Here is a 16403-nt window from a genome sequence, read left to right on the forward strand (position 1 = left end):
TCATATGATACATGTCTTTCTCTGATTGACTTATTTCGCTCAGCATAACACCCTCCAGTTCCATCCACGTCATTGCAAATGGCAAGATCTCATTCCTTTTGATGGCTGCATAATATTCCATTGTATATATATACCACATTTTCTTTATCCATTCATCTGTCAATGGACATCATGGCTCTTTCCATAGTTTGGCTATTGTGGACATTGCTGCTATAAACATTGGGGTGCATGTACCCCTTTGGATCCCTACATTTGTATCTTTGGGGTAAATACCCAGTAGTGCAATTGCTGGATCATATGGTAGCTCTATCATGTGAAGTAAAAACTTAAAACAGATTCTTTTATTTAACAAACATGCATATAATACTATGTGCCAGGTCTTGATTTAAGCACTTATAAATATTAATCCTAATAACTAACCTGTGAGGTAGGTCAAATTATTATCTCTGTTTTATAGATGGGGAAACCCAAGACACAGAGAAATTAAGTGATTTGCTTAGGGTCACACAGTTAGTAAATCATAAAACCAGGACTCATTTGCAGGCAGTCTGTCTCAAGAGACTGTATTTATAACCACTACCCTGTGCTGCTTCTTATAAACGGGAATCCATTTCTATGCCAAGTATATGATCTTCACCTTAACACCAAGTCAATTTATTTTCTTTCTCTGTGAGGATCTTAACTTTCCTCTTTCAATTATATTGACATCTACAGTTGACCCTTGAATAACATGGGTTTGAACTGTATGGGTCCACTTTCATGTGATTTTTTTCTGATAAATACAATATAGTACTGGAAATGTGTTTTCCTAATATTTTCTTTTCTCTAGCTTATTTTGTTGTAAGAATACAGCATATCATGCACATAACATATAAAATATGTTTAATCGATTATGTTATTGGTAAGGCTTCTGGTCTTCAGTAAGCTATTAGTAGTTAAGGTGGCACCTGGGTGGCTCAATCAGTTGGGCATCTGCCTTCAGCTTGGGTCGTGATCTTGGGGTCCTGGGATCGAGCCCTGTGTCAGGCTCCCTGCTCAGCGGGGAGCCTGCTTCTCCTTCTCCCCTCACTGCTCGTGCTCTCTCTCTCAAATAAATGGGTAAAGTTCTAAAAAATAAAAAAAAAGCTATTAGTAGTTAAGTTTTGGGGGAGTCAAAAGTTACATGCAGGTTTTTGACACTGTGGGGGGTCAACGCCCCTAACCCCTGCATTGTTCAAAGGTCAACCGTGCATAGAGAAGAAAGCTGCTATTATATTACCCAAACTCAATCTCTTATGCTTAGACTTGACATGCAATTAGACGTACAACCATGAAGTAGGGTTCACTAATGCAAAGAGACATGATGAGATCCCACTGTAATCCCAAAGCTTGCATACAGACAGAAGTAAGATTGTAATTTAGCTTTTATTAATAAGCAGTATGAGAACTTCTATGTGCAAAAGTGATGTTGGTTCTTGATTGAGAGACTCTTACAGAATATGTCATTTGTACAACCTTTAGCCCTAAAGTCCACGGATGCTGTCCCTATATCATTGATCAACTCTTTATTCAAATTAATGACCTAAGAGGAAAAATTTCTACTTTACTTTTTGTTTTCACTTTGTTTACCTCTTCCTAAAGTTGCCCAGGAAGGAAGTCTTAGATTGTTTCAGAAGCAGCAGCGTCAGCAGAAGTGGGAGAATACCAGATGATGGTGACTCTCAAGAGAGGTAATAGTGGACAGCCAAAGCGAGAAGGTGGTTTCATGTGGGCATGTCTCTTTAACAAGCAATAAAGTAGGGGTACCTGGGTGGCTCATTCTGTTAAACATCCTACTTGTCCTACTTTGGCTCAGGTCATGGTCTCATGGTCAGCGGGGAATTTGCTTCTCCCTCTTCCTTGGCCTCTCACCCCACTGGTACTCTCTCTTTCTCTCTCTCTCTCTCAAATAAATAAATAAAATATTAAAAAAAATAAGCAATAAAGTATTCTTTTGAGATAGTACTTCAGTGGTAGGCAGCCTCAAAGATGGCCCCTAGGGCTCCCCACCTCCCGGAATTCAGGGCCTGCATAATCCTCTCCCTTTGAGTGACTTGCCTCAAACCAGTAGACTCCCTCAACATTGAGAGGATGATACTTTTGTGATTAGATTACAAGATAATGTAACTTCCATCATCCTAGCAGTTTCACTACCTTGTTGGCTGTGATGAAGCACGTTTCTATGTTAGGAGGGCCCACATGGCAAAGAAGTAAGGATGTCCTCCCACCAACAGCCATGTAGATACTGAGGCCCACAATTCACAGCCCAAATGGAGTTGAATAATGCCAATGATCACATAAGTGAGCTTGGAAAAAATCCTTCCCAAATTGAGCTTTCAGGTAAGACCCCTGCCCTGGCTGACATCTTGATAGCGGCGTTAAGCAGACCCAACTGAGCTGTGCCTGGATTCCTGACTCACAAACTAGGAGTAATAAACATTTATTGTTTAAGCTGCTAAGTAGCAATAGACAGCTAATGCAATTTTTAGCACAAACTCTTAGGTAAACATTACTTCTGGATTTCATATTTCCATTGACCTATTCTCATCTTGTTGATAGTGCAAAGAAAATCTATATTTAACATTTTTTGCAACCCCTGAGTTTATGAAAATGTTGCTAAAATAATTTATGAAGGAATTTGTGGCACATAAATGCTAATTCTTTATCACTGAAGTATGCTTTCTTTAGTGACCAGGAAATTTTTTGATGATCTTTAAGAGAAGAGGTTAACTGAAAGGAAAGCATGGTTTGTATCTCAAGAATCTTGCTATAGTTAAGTACTACTGGACTAGAACTGTAATTTTTATCTCTGGCAATATAAAATGTATGGGAAAATGACTTCCAATGTGCAGATAGGAAAGCCTTGACCGACTTTGCTCTTACTTAAAACAAAAAACTGAGCCTGAATATGTAGTTTGTTGAAAGTCAATGACAAGCAAAAATCCATTCAGCAATGGATTTTTTATTGGATCCAATAATGTTATCTGAAAAGGTGAATGTATATTGGAATCTCTGTTATGAGAACATATCTATAAAAAGAAATACCAGTATCTGTTTATAAACAGGGACTGGAAAGGAAAGCTGACATTAACAGGGATTATGTATTATGTCTGATGGTGGCATTTTTCTTTAATTTTCATTTCTGATATTACTAATAAAATTAGATTGTGTAGCAAATAAGAATCTGAAAGAATTCAGTCATTTATATAAATATTTTTTGTGAGCATGCTATGTGCCAGGCTCTATTCCAAGCACTGGAATAATGTAGTAAACAAAGTAGACAAAGTCCCTTGCAGCTTATGTTATAGAGACAGGTGGACAGTAAAATAATCAAAAAACAAGCAAATGAATAATGCCTGGTAATAACAAACAATACAAAGAACAGTAAAACCAGGTTTGGGTGAGAGAGAGTGGCCAGAAGTTTACTGTGCAGATAATATAATCAGGAAAGGGCCTCTCTGATGAGTAGGCATTCAAAGAAACTTGGAAATGTGGGGAATGAATTATTAAGTGGACTTTGGTATTCCAAATGACCAAATAGGCTGTGAGAGGGGTTGCTGGAAACAAATAAATTACTTGAGGTTCTGTAGCGCATACCATACACACGGGACATAGTTTTATGAGAGGGAATTTAAAAAGCCTAGGCTCCAGAGCCAACCTCCTGGTTTAAATTCCAGCTCTGTAACTTATTAGCTGGGTGACCTTGGGCAAATTATAAACCTCTCTAAAAAAAAAAAAAAAAATGAGGCTAATAATCACACCCTCATAAAGTGTTCATGAGGGTTAAGTAATGTGTGAAAAGCACTTAGAACAGGCCTCTGCCCATAGTTAGCTATAATAAACATTAGCTACTGTTCTTAATAAGTTTTCTCTATTACAATATGTATTCGTTATTAAATAAGGTCAACACATATCGCTCTCTGGAGGTATAACGATCTGCCTTTTATAAGGTGAGGGCTCTAGCCTTCAAATTTGCAAGCCCAATTTCCTAAGTAGCTTTCCTGGCCTCTAGGAGAGTTTTGCACAGGAACCCAGAACTAGCTTCAGACACATTAGGTATACATTGTTAAAACAAAGGTATAAAGAAGTAGGTGTCAAGAGTTCTTTGAAATCATCTAAGAAAGTCACACATTTTCTAAACTGTAATTTTATTTTTTTTATTTTTTTATTGTTATGTTAATCACCATACATTACATCATTAGTTTTTGATGTAGTGTTCCATGATTCATTGTTTGTGCATAACACCCAGTGCTCCATGCAGAACGTGCCCTCTTTAATACTCATCACCAGGCTAACCCATCCTCCCACCTCCCTCCCCTCTAGAACCCTCAGTTTGTTTTTCAGAGTCCATCGTCTCTCATGGTTCGTCTCCCCCTCTGATTTCCTCCCCTTCATTCTTCCCCTCCTGCTATCTTCTTCTTTTTTTTTTTTTCTTAACATATATTGCATTATTTGTTTCAGAGGTACAGATCTGTGATTCAACAGTCTTGCACACTTCACAATGCTCACCATAGCACATACCCTCCCCAGTGTCTATCACCCAGTCACCCTAAAATGTAATTTTTATAGTGGTTCAGGGCATCAGGCAGCCTTGGGTTTAGATCCTGGCTTGGGAAACAGCAGTGTTTTGGACACATCATCCTACCTCTCTAAACTGGAGTTGTTATAGCGACACTCTTACAGCCTTTATTATGTGCCAGATACTTTTCTAAGATGTTTACATACATTAGCTCATTTAATCTTCACATCTTTACAAAGTGGTTACTGTTATCCCCATTTTACAAATGAGCAAATTGAGGCAGAGATCAAGTGACTTTCTCAAGGTCACAGAGCCATTTAAGTGACAGAATCAGGATTTGAATGGATTATGTGTGGCTCCAAGTCTGTGTGCTTAAAAGCCTTATACTCTACTACCTCCATAATAACAGTTTCTACCTCATCGGTAGAACCATATTAAGAGGTTATGTGTAAGCACTCATCACAGTGCAAGACACTAAGTAAGTGCTCAATAAATATTTGTTGAATGACTAATTATGCAAAGTCATAGTAAATTATATCTTAGTAAATATCTGCATACTTTATTATGGCTGAATAATTCAATTATTTTTCACGTTTTTAGGTAATCTTGTATTTATTACATCAACTTTACAAGTCCATTATAGTCTAATAACCCTATTGGATTACCTGGCAAAATTTGTTTGTACTGAGACCATGCTGGCTCCTGATGGTCACCTCTTATGTTTCTAAATGCCCACAGACCATCTGTTTGAGAATCTATTTTAGAATTTTGCTTGCAATCAGTGTCAAGACCATCATTTACATATTTGCCTTCTTTGCATTTTTGGAACTTGGGGAACTTCTAGTTCTCTTCAGGATGAAAATCTAGTTTACATTACTGGCATACTTCATTACTGATGAAGACCATTAGAAATTTTCTACATAGTTTCAATTTTTTGTTAAAGTAATGGGATGACTGCATTATACTAGAAGAGCATTTGAATCATACAACTAGCAAATCACTTCTATTTCAAACCCATAACTGTATCAGATTGTGGGGCTGATCCAGCATAAAATTAGATTACTCATCTGTTAGAGGAAATTTTCCAACAGGAAAATTTAGGTAGGATATGAGTCATATAATCTGACATTCTTCTGCTATCTAAATAAATCCTATTTCTTTTAACTAAACCATATGTTTTAAAGGAGTAAAGAAAAAATAAAAATGTAAAATTTTTGTACATAGAACCCCTTGACCAATTAGGTATTTTATAGATTTGAATTTCTGAGTTATAGTTGGACCTTGAAAATAGGTCAGTCATTTTCTTTGCAGCAAAATTTTCCAACTGCATTTCTTTCTTAATAAATGGTTTCTGGTTACTTAAATTTAGCAAAGAAATTAAGCTATGCATACTTTTGTGTTCTCTGTAGATGGTGTTGTCTAAAAGCAAAAGCTAGTAGTAAAACTTCTGAAATATTGAAATGGATAGTGCATGGTCTCCCTTCTTAAATTTTCTAAAGGTCAATGGCATTGTTAGGAGATGAGAATTAAACTCCAAAATTTAAGTTGGTCAAATTGTATTTTATTTCTACAATCTACAGTTAAAATGGTAATAAGTTGCTTCCATGGGGAAGTTTTGCTACAACAGCTGGAATCAGGGCACCATTGACGTGGGTTGGGCCTTGGTCATGGAACCCAAGGTTGTACCTCAATGCCTGTTCTCTTTCCTCCTTTAGTTTGGTTTGCTGAGAGCTGAGGATGAGTTGTAGTGTAACTACAAAGGATGGGGGTGGTAAGAGAAGGAAAACAAGACAGAGCAGACCTTGGTGGATCTCAGAGGAACACTAATCTGTTAGTTGAGAATTGAAAGTCGATGTGAGTGTGTGTATATGCATGTGTCTGTGTGTGTGTTTGTGCATTTAAATTGACTTACACTCCTTATTGTTAAAACCAATGAAAATTGAGTCTCTTGCTTGATTTTTCTGCATCATTTGATATCATTTGTCTTCTTGAGATGTTTTTTTCCTATGATTTTAGTGACCTTCTTGAAATACTTTTTTTTCCCTCTTGACTTTCATGACTTCTAATTCTCCTGATTCTTCTGCCTTATGTGACATTCCTTTTTAGTCCCTTTTGGGGATTCCTCTTCCTCAGTTCATCTCTCAAGTATCAGTGTTTCATTGAATTCTGTTTCAGAAAATTTCTTCCTTTTTACACTCTCCCTGGTTTTCCACTTCCCTGGTTTCAATTACCAGCTGTGTGCTGATTACTCCCAAAGGTATTGTGGGATTTCAGACCTAAATCCAGACCTCCTCTGAATTTTTCTAGATGTTCTGTGGACATTTCAAATTCACTGTGTCTACAACTGAACCATTATCTCTCTTCCCAAATTTGTTTTTCCTTATATTCTCTCTAGTGAATGGTAGCATCCCAGTAGCCAGGACATGACGGTGTCATTCTTGACTCGTTTCTTACCACACCCACCCCTTCTCATAGCTCACCAAGTCCAACTGAGGCTACCTACTAAACACCTAATCCATTTGTTTTCTCCAGACCCACTGTCATGACCATTATTCAAGTCACTATTGTCTTTTCTCTAAGTTATTGTATTGGCCACCAACTTAGCCTGCCAGTCTTCAGTCTTGCTTTCTTCCACTTCATTTTCCACATTATGTGTGATGCTTGTAAAACACAAATCCACCATGCTGTTTTACTTACAGCCCTTCTATGACTCCACGTTACTTTAAGATAAATTCCAGTCTCTACCCCATGGTTTACAATACCTTTTCTAATTTATCCTCTATTTTCCCAGTCCTATCTGTAAACACTTTTCTTTTTATCTAATCTTCAACTTTATTGAATTATTTTCAATTACTCAAAAGCACCACATTCTCTCTCACCTCCAAGCATTTGCATTGGGATTCTCTCTGCCTGAAATACTTCCACATTTTCTATCTGGCCAACTCCTAACCGTTCTTCACGTTTCAGCAAGAAGTCTTTCCTGAAACCCCAGACTGACTGGAGTCCCCACTCTGTGCCTCTAGAACATTTATGGCATGCATTTAAAGTGGTCTGTTTGCCTGGCTGTGTCTCTCCTTAAGCTCCATGAGGAGAATCTGTTTCATTCACTTTTTTATCCACTGCGCCTGGGCCTGAAACATGGCAGATACTTAGTAAATATTGAATAAATGAGAGAAAAGCAAGACCAGGATCAAAAGGGAAGCATATTTACCTGGCACCACAAGCCTATATTGTACTACAGAGCAAGAGTAATCTTCACAGTCACATTTGCATTCCTACTGCGTTCCAGGCACCATTCAAAGCAATTTCCAAACATGCACTTTTCCCAACAACCCTAAGTAGATGAGGATTTTGATGCCTAGATAAATAAGGCAACTTGCCAAAGGTAAGACGTTTATTAATTTGATGCTTTCCTCCTCTTTGGTAGGGGAGCTATGAGTGTTCACTATGTCTAACAAAATATATCACTTCATATTTTGCACAAAAGTACCACTAACATGCTTATGACAGACTTCAAGTTTGAGGCTTCAAGTTCTCTAAAAACAAGTTTTAAAAAATCTTTAAATTAGAAAATATCATTTTATTTTAAATAACCATGCATCCTTTTTATGAGAAACCTGTTAAATTATTTTTCAGAACCTTTGCCAACATTATATAAATAATGTAAAATTTCAATGAAACTACCCTCCTTTATTCAAAATAGTTTCAAAGCCTTCTCAAGAAGGACAGATGGTGTTTTCATCATCTACAATAATATGAAGGCTACCAAAGTCAGTTGAGGTGAGGCAAAGTACCAAGTTTCATAGAGCCAGGCCATTAATTTAAGATGCATAAAGAAATTTGTTCAGAATTGGGAATCTTTATAGAATCCCAAAAAACCCACAACATATTTAGCCATCCAAATTGTATCTCACAAGATGCTCAGTGCATTTCTATTTTTCTGCAAGAGATTAGTCAATATTTTGGTAATCAGATTTTGAGCAGGCAGTTTGAAGCTCTGCTTTTCACAGAGAAGGTGATCAGGATATATGTTGATGGCATGCTTTTAAATGGCAACACTTTCAGCTTCATCCTAAAGAAACATAAGCCAGTTGATTAACTTTGTGTAAAAATTAATCCATGGCAATAGCACTGGAAGGAGTTATATAAAACTTAAACCAGTGAATGTATTTAGAGTGGTGGGATTTTTCCCCTGAATTTTGTGGAGATGCTGTATGTGCCATAGACAAAAATCAGGGAGAGATACGAGGTCTAACAACTCGTGCTGGTGGCAGCCTCAAGCATCTGGCTCATGTCTACCTGAACTCTTAGAAAGCAGCCATGTCACCCTGTGGCTACTCCCCCAGGCTATGATGTCTATTTTGGCTCAACACATGTGACACAGTTAATAAGCTTTATTCTGTCCCAAAGCACAAAACTGTGTTCTTTAATTAGCCCAAGCTCTGTAAAAACCCTGTGCTCAGAAGCACATGATTGTGTTGGGTTCTTCAGAGCTTCCAGTGGAGCCCAGGGAGAGAAACCAGGATGCTGGGGGATGCGTTCTCCCCTACCCCTCACTGTGGGTGTCACACTGCTGGGGAAGAAATAAGGGAACAGCTGGAGCGAGGCACGGCCCTTGGCAGCAGAGCATGGTGTCAGAACCCAATTTGGCAAAGCCGAAAGTCGTTGGCAGTTACATCCGGAGTGCCAGGTCCTTTCCAGCTGCCAAGAGAGAGTGGCTGTGGGTGGGTGGGTAGAACAAAGAGGCAAAGGGAACAACGCAAACCCATTTCCAAGGAGGGATGGGAGATACACGACAGAGAAGCTGCCCTCAGAGATGTGACACGCTAGTGGCTACTCTGTGTGGGGAGGGAGGCAGTTGTCACAATCTGTATCAAGTGCATTTCAGATAAGGTAAGGTCGCCATGCTCGAGGAACTGTGTACTTGACACAGTGGTAAACTTCTAAGGAAGCACTCTGACTCCACACAGCAGGTTTAGGAACTAGCACAGGGCTCCTAGCATCTCTATGTCAGCATAGTCTTGGCCCCCAAAAGCAACCCATTAGAACTGCAAGGCTCTTGTGTGACTCCCAAGCCAGAAGAGGGCTCCTTGATTTTTAGAGAAACATGTTGGTAGGACTGCAGGGATCCACCAGGCTTACCAAAGCAGATTCAGTAGTCCCATTTGCCACATATGATCCCTTGAAAATGATATGTCTACGTATGAATGAGTGATCTCCTGGTAGGAGGAATGAAATATTAGTATTTAGTATATTGACTCCTTATGTTTGGTTCATTCTTACAGACCCTCCATGTAGAACTGCCACTAGGTGTCACATCTTTGCAGGCACCTTCCTCTTTGCTTTTTTTCCCAGTACTCCTTGGTAATGGGCAGTTTGATCCTTTTGCCTTTTTGTTCTACCCACCCACTTGCAGTCTTTTTTTTTTTTTTTTACTTTTTATTTGGCAGCCCAATAACAAGCAGTGGGTCCAAAAGAAACCAACTACAAAGCCTTGAAACAAATGTTTGTCTCAGTTTTATTTTACTAATCTCACCTCATTCTGCTTGTCCACATCACTGTGATACATACAACATTAAATTATACGGCTCTTTTCCATATTCTTCCCTGTAATTGTTACCTATTTCTTTGATCTTTCAATTTAGTCTCTTTTGAAGCAGAAAATAAAAATTCCTTAAAGATGGGGATGCATCTTTTATTATTTGGCATGCTATCTAATGTATAAAGGGTGAACTGTGGACAATAGTTACAGAGTTAACGCCAGGTGTTTTTATTTCTTCACTCAGCGCCTGAGACAGGGCATGTACAATTAGACCTTTAAAAACCTTTTGTGATTTATGAGATGATTCTCTATGTGTTTTTGATTGTGAATCTATCTTAAACAAGTTGTTTGACCTCTTTCTTTTTTTTAATGATAGAAATCCACTTTTTTTTTTAAGATTTTATTTATTTATTTGTCAGAGAGAGAGAGCACAAGCAGGGGGAGCGGCAGGCAGAAGGAGAAGCAGGCTCCCTGCTGAGTGGAGAGCCTGATGCGGGACTCGATCCCAGGACCCGGGGATCATGACCTGAGCCGAAGGCAGCTGCTTGACCAACTGAGCCACCCAGGTGTCCCTGTTTGACCTCTTTCAACACAGTTTTATTAACATACTTTCCAGATCTAGTTTTTTACGGTATAACAATAAAGCCAACCCACCCCCAAATCACTACTTTATGGTTTTTTCTAAAATCTTCTGGAAAAACAACAAAATATATTTGAATGAACAGTACTGATGTCATTAAATTTGAAAATAACTCCAAATGACTCTTTGGACATAGAGTATGTTCATCTTTGAAAACAATTCAGGAAGCTGTACTTGCGTCTCTTCACATTGGTGGAAATGAATTCGTGCACTTTGCAGAAAGCACTTTGTTCTAAATTGAAGACTTTAGTTGGGATCAAATTAGATTATGTATGGGAAAGTGCCCTGTTAATTGGTCTATAAATATATGTCATTAGGATGAGTAATGATGATGGTCGTCATGGAACAGCCAAAATACATTTAGGCAGTGAGGAGCTGGGACCTCCCCGGGCACGGCTGACATTCATGAGATAACTAGACAACTAAGTGCCCCCAACCTAGTGCTTCTGAAACTTTAATGTGCATAGGAACCACCTGGAGAAATCGTTAAAATGCTGCTTCTGCTTCAAAAGCCTGGACTCAGGCCTGAGTGTCTTAATTTCTAACAAGCTTCCAGGTGATGCCAACACTGCTGATCCATGGAAAACACTTTGAGCAGCAAGGTTCTAAGCCTTCACAAAAGTTGCTGATTAGGAAGAAAAAATAAAAAGGAAAGAGGATAAAGCCAAGGACTATGTTCTTCGAAGTGCAGCCCATCGATAATGGGCTCCTATTATATAACCTTGGTACCTTGCACCCCTAAACACACACACACACTCACCCCCACCCACCACCACCACCACCACCCCAGAAGTACCTGAACAATTCCAAACACGTCTGAGGTGAGAGGAGGAGGTGTTTGGGATGTAAGAAAATAAGCAGTCTAGGATCCTTTTAAGGATGTTTTTGATCACAGTCCCCCTAAAAGCTTCTTGAAAAGAAAAAAAAAACTGTATTTCTGCTAAAATATTTTAAATTGACATTTAAAATTTTTTATCATAAATTTAAATAGCAGCCAAGGATGTTGTTTATGGCATACTACGAATATCCGTATTTTAAAATAAGGCTATTGTATCACTCTTCAGTGGAAACGTAAGATCCACAGTGATTTGAACCCATCATCATCCATTTAAAACACTTATAAACAAGCTCCTCTCTAACAGTAATTTCATGTTGTTTTTTTCTCTTTCAGCTTCCTATTTCACTTCTCTATAGATTTTTATCCTAATCTAATAGGCTTTTATATTGAAAGTCTTTTATTGGCTATCTTATGCTTCTCCACGTCAAATATATATCCTATGACCATGTATGTAAAACAATTTGTTTTGGATTGGCTTATCATTATAAACACAAATAACATTTGATTAGAACAGCATAAATTATGAATTTTGATAAACAATTATTAGGTGACTATTAGTTGGTACAAATATCCCAAACAATACACAGAGGAGGCATAGAGCAGATTTATTGGGAAGTCTCATATCTGAGAGCCAGCAGAAGAGCATACAGGATCTCACCAGCTCTCATCCAGCAAGGAGAGGTGTTTAGGCCTAGGACCTCACCCAAGGCATTGGGAGGGGGCAGGGAGCCTTTATTTGACTATGTAACAATAGGAGCTTCCTAGGGGTAGGATGACTTTCTTAGAAAAGCGAAGAAGTTGGAGCCTAGGCTGGCATCAGCTAGAAGCCTCACCACTGTATTTTTGAGCTGGCTCATTGCTGGGCTGCCTAATGGGGTAAGGAGAGAGAGCCACTGAAGCCAGTTGGTGGACAAAGGATTTTTGTTTCTTGTCACCTAAAAAGGAAACATCTTTGGAGATATATTTCTTAATGAGATGGATGGGGGAGGATGTATTATGGTGCATTGAATAAAGAAATTATTTAAAGGATTATTTCTGAATTTGGCAATAATTCTGAATTCAGAATTATTTCTGAATTTGGAAATATTAAGATTAGGAAAAGGTAAGAGATAAGTCTTGTTAAAAATGGGAGGAAATTTGGAAAGGGGAGTATGAAAAGAGACCCTTGACATATTACCAAGTGAAAGAACCCTATTTGAAAAGGCTACATGCTGTATTATTGGCAAACCTGTGAAGCCAGTAAAAAGATCAGTGACTGCCAGGGATTAGTGGGGAGTGAGAGATGAACAGGCAGAGCAGGGGATTTTTAGGGCACTGAAACTACTCTGTAGGATACCATAATGGTGGATACATGTCCTTATACATTTGTTAAAACCCATACAGTGTACACCACCAAGACTGAACTCTGATGTAAACTATGGGCCTTGGGTGATAATGATGTAGGTCAGTGTAGGTTCATCGACTATAACAAAGGTAGGACTCTGGTGGAAGAGGTTGATAATTGGGGAGGCTGTGTGTATTGTAGAGACAGAGGGCATATGGGAACTCTATATTTTCTATTCAGTTTTGTTGTATAGCTAAAACTCTTCTAAAAAATAAAGTCCAATAAAAAAAGAGAGACCTCTGATGATTGACATATGATTTTAGGAAAAAGTACATGGAAGTTGAAGATCTGGACATAGCCATGCTCATGTCCTATTTAGAAAGTCTTCATATACCTTCAGTTGTATCTGAAACCTAGTTTGAAGACCTCTGGTCTAAGGTTATGGGAGAGTGAATAGACAAAAAAATGTAGGAAAGATGGGTTATTCATCTGAAAAAAAATGGTTTTGGGAAAACAGGGTAGTCATATGGAAAAAAGAATAAGGATGGATCTCTGCCTTATACTTCATCAAAAATTAAATTCTGAATGTATCAAAAATTTGAACATTAAAAAAACCCTATAAATGTAATAGTAGAAACATGATCTGGACAGTGACAGGTATGGTTAGTGAGGTAGGCAATGAAACATACAGCTGGTTTGTGTAATTACAAGAGGGCTCACAGATCAGCATTGTCCTTGGTGTGTTAATATCCTGACTTGTGAAATAATACTAAGAATAATAGTTAACTTTTTTTGAGCACTTACAATGTTCTGGACAATGTTCTAAGCTCTTTCCATGTATTAATCCATTTAATCTTCACAACAACCCAGTGTTGGGGCCTCCATTTTTCAGATGAGACAGTTGAGTCACAGAAAACTGAAGTCACATGATGGTTGGGATGGAAGCCAAGATTTATCAATTCAAACAGCCTGGCTCTACAGTCCAGGGACTTAATCACCATACTCTGCTATGAAGCAATGCTTATTTCTATATATTTTTTTTAATGTTAGCTATACAGATTAATAAGTATTAAATTTTACAAGTTGTATCTATAGTGCTAACTTTAAACAATTTGTGCATTTACTTTCCTTTAGAAAAGCTTTAGAGAAAGACTGTTTTTCATTTAATAGTTCACTGAAAAAACAGAATTATTTTATCCTTAATATATTTCACTAACTGAAGAGTATAATTTCCACATCTTTGCAGGCTAACTTCACAATTTAATTCATGGTATTTAAAAAAATCACAGTCTGTACAATAGTTTTAGAAACACTGTTATTATGCATGAATTATTTTACAAACATGATTATCAATAGTTTATCATAGAGTGATGGGCAAACAACTGTCCTTCAAATTAATTTTCTGCTTATGTTGAAGTTGAGAGCAAATGTTGTCACATTATTTCTTTGGCAGAGTAAATCTGCAAACCTTGTTAGAAAAGCATGAATACCAAACAGCTCTAGCTTTATAATACTGTCGTGAAATGATTATTGTGTTGTTACAAAAGATATAAAATAATGGATTGTCAAGTGCTTGATAACAAAAATGCTCAATACTCTCTAGTATTAAATAATCTTTAAGATGAGACCAATTTTTGTTCAAAGTTAGATGAAAACTAGTAAAACCATTTTCTTATGGTGGTGGGATGTAGAAAGCTTCATTTTTAAGCCTGTACAATGGAGGGTTTATTGTTTTTGTTTTTGTTTGATTTTTAAGTTTTTATTTTAATTCCAGTTAGTTAACATATGGTATTATATTAGTTTCAGGTGTACAATGTAGTGGTTCAACAATTCCATGCATCACCCAGTGCTCATCACAAGTGCACTCCTTAATCCCTATCACCTATTTTGTCCATCCCCCCATCAACCTCCCATCCCCTCTGGTACTATCAGTGTGTTCTCTATAGTTAAATGTCGGTTTCTTGGTTTGTCTCTCTCATTTTTCTCCCCTTTGTTCATTTGTTTTGTTTCTTAAATTCCACATATGAGTGAAATCATATGGTATTTGTCTTTCTCTGACTTATTTTGCTTAGCACAATACTCTAGCTCCATCCATGTCATTTTACAAACGGCAAGATTTCATTCTTTTTATGGCTGAATAATATTCCATTATATATATGTGTGTATATATATATTCCAATATATATATTCCATTATATATATAACATTCCATTATATATATATATATATAGTATACACACATATATATGGACACTTGGACTGCTTCCCTATCTTGGCTACTGAAAGTAATGCTGCTATAAACACAGGGACACGTGTATCCTTTGAGTTAGTGTTTTTGTATTTTGGTGGTAAATACTTAGTAGCGCAATTGCTGGGTCATAGGATAGTTCTATTTTTAACTTTTTGAGGAACCGCCATACTGTTTTCCACAGTGGCTGTACAAGTTTGCATTCCCACCCACAGTGCAAGAGGCTTCCCCTTTCACCACATCCTTGCCAGCACCTGTTGTTTCGTGTGTTGTTGATTTTAGCCACAGTGGAGTTTTACTTATTCTAATCTGAAAGAGAATACAAACAGTGCATACAGTTACACTGCGCATGAAGCCCTGTCCTCAGCAGCCTACCTGGCAGGTCTTATTAATACAACTTTTCTCTTATACTCTTTCTTACTTGGAAATGATTTGGGCTTGATCAGAGAAGTTGAAGAATTATGTGTGTAGTACTCAGGGGGAGAATATCTTCTTGGCAACTTGTAGAATACCTTATCGGTGGGGTCGATTTTATTTAAAACGGAATTTGATAGCCTACTGGTAGGAGCTAGCTCAGGTTGGTGCTCAGGTTTCCTGCATAACAAAGAAAGCAAAGGAAAGAAAATAATAACTTTGTCGGGGAAGACGGTGTTAAAAGGAGAGAGTGCCCAAAGTTGCTCAAACAGCCAACCAGGGCCTTCGGGAGTGACAGAACTGTCTAATGGATATTTGTTTGCTCTGTGGTCTAAATTCTCCCTTTAGTCTCCCTTCAGTAAATTCTGTGTTGCTCAGTCATGTTTTGTGGAGTGATTTTCTCTTTTAGAGGAACCCACGTTGTGCTGAGTCCTGCTTATGGTTTGCACATAGGGGAAAAGTGGTTGTTTTTTGGAGCAGCTGATATGTAGGTTACATGTGAATAATTCTACTTACTTAAAAGAAAAATGTCATGGCTGGGGGTGAGCAGTGGTTAACTAACCTCTTCTGTTAATGTGCCAGAGGCCCTTCTGGGAACAAATTGCTTTCCTTTCGAGAAAGAAGGCGCTCTGGGTTCCAAGCCTACCCTGTCGTCGTGGCAGCTGGGAACAATTCACACAGATACTCTCACTCTTCTGCCACCCCTGGTTTTGGCAGGAAAAACGATAAGTCATTTGAATTTTGGAGCTAGAAGGGACATGAAGATAATTATGTTCAATCCCCTAAGTTAGGGAACAGAAGCGTAGAGAAGTTAACGACATGCCTAATGTTATGGCTCATGCTAGCAGGGGATGGTGAGA

Source organism: Leptonychotes weddellii, chromosome 2 (assembly GCF_054177405.1).
Source record: "Leptonychotes weddellii isolate Sample4059 chromosome 2, ASM5417740v2, whole genome shotgun sequence".
NCBI classification, from domain to species: domain Eukaryota; kingdom Metazoa; phylum Chordata; class Mammalia; order Carnivora; family Phocidae; genus Leptonychotes; species Leptonychotes weddellii.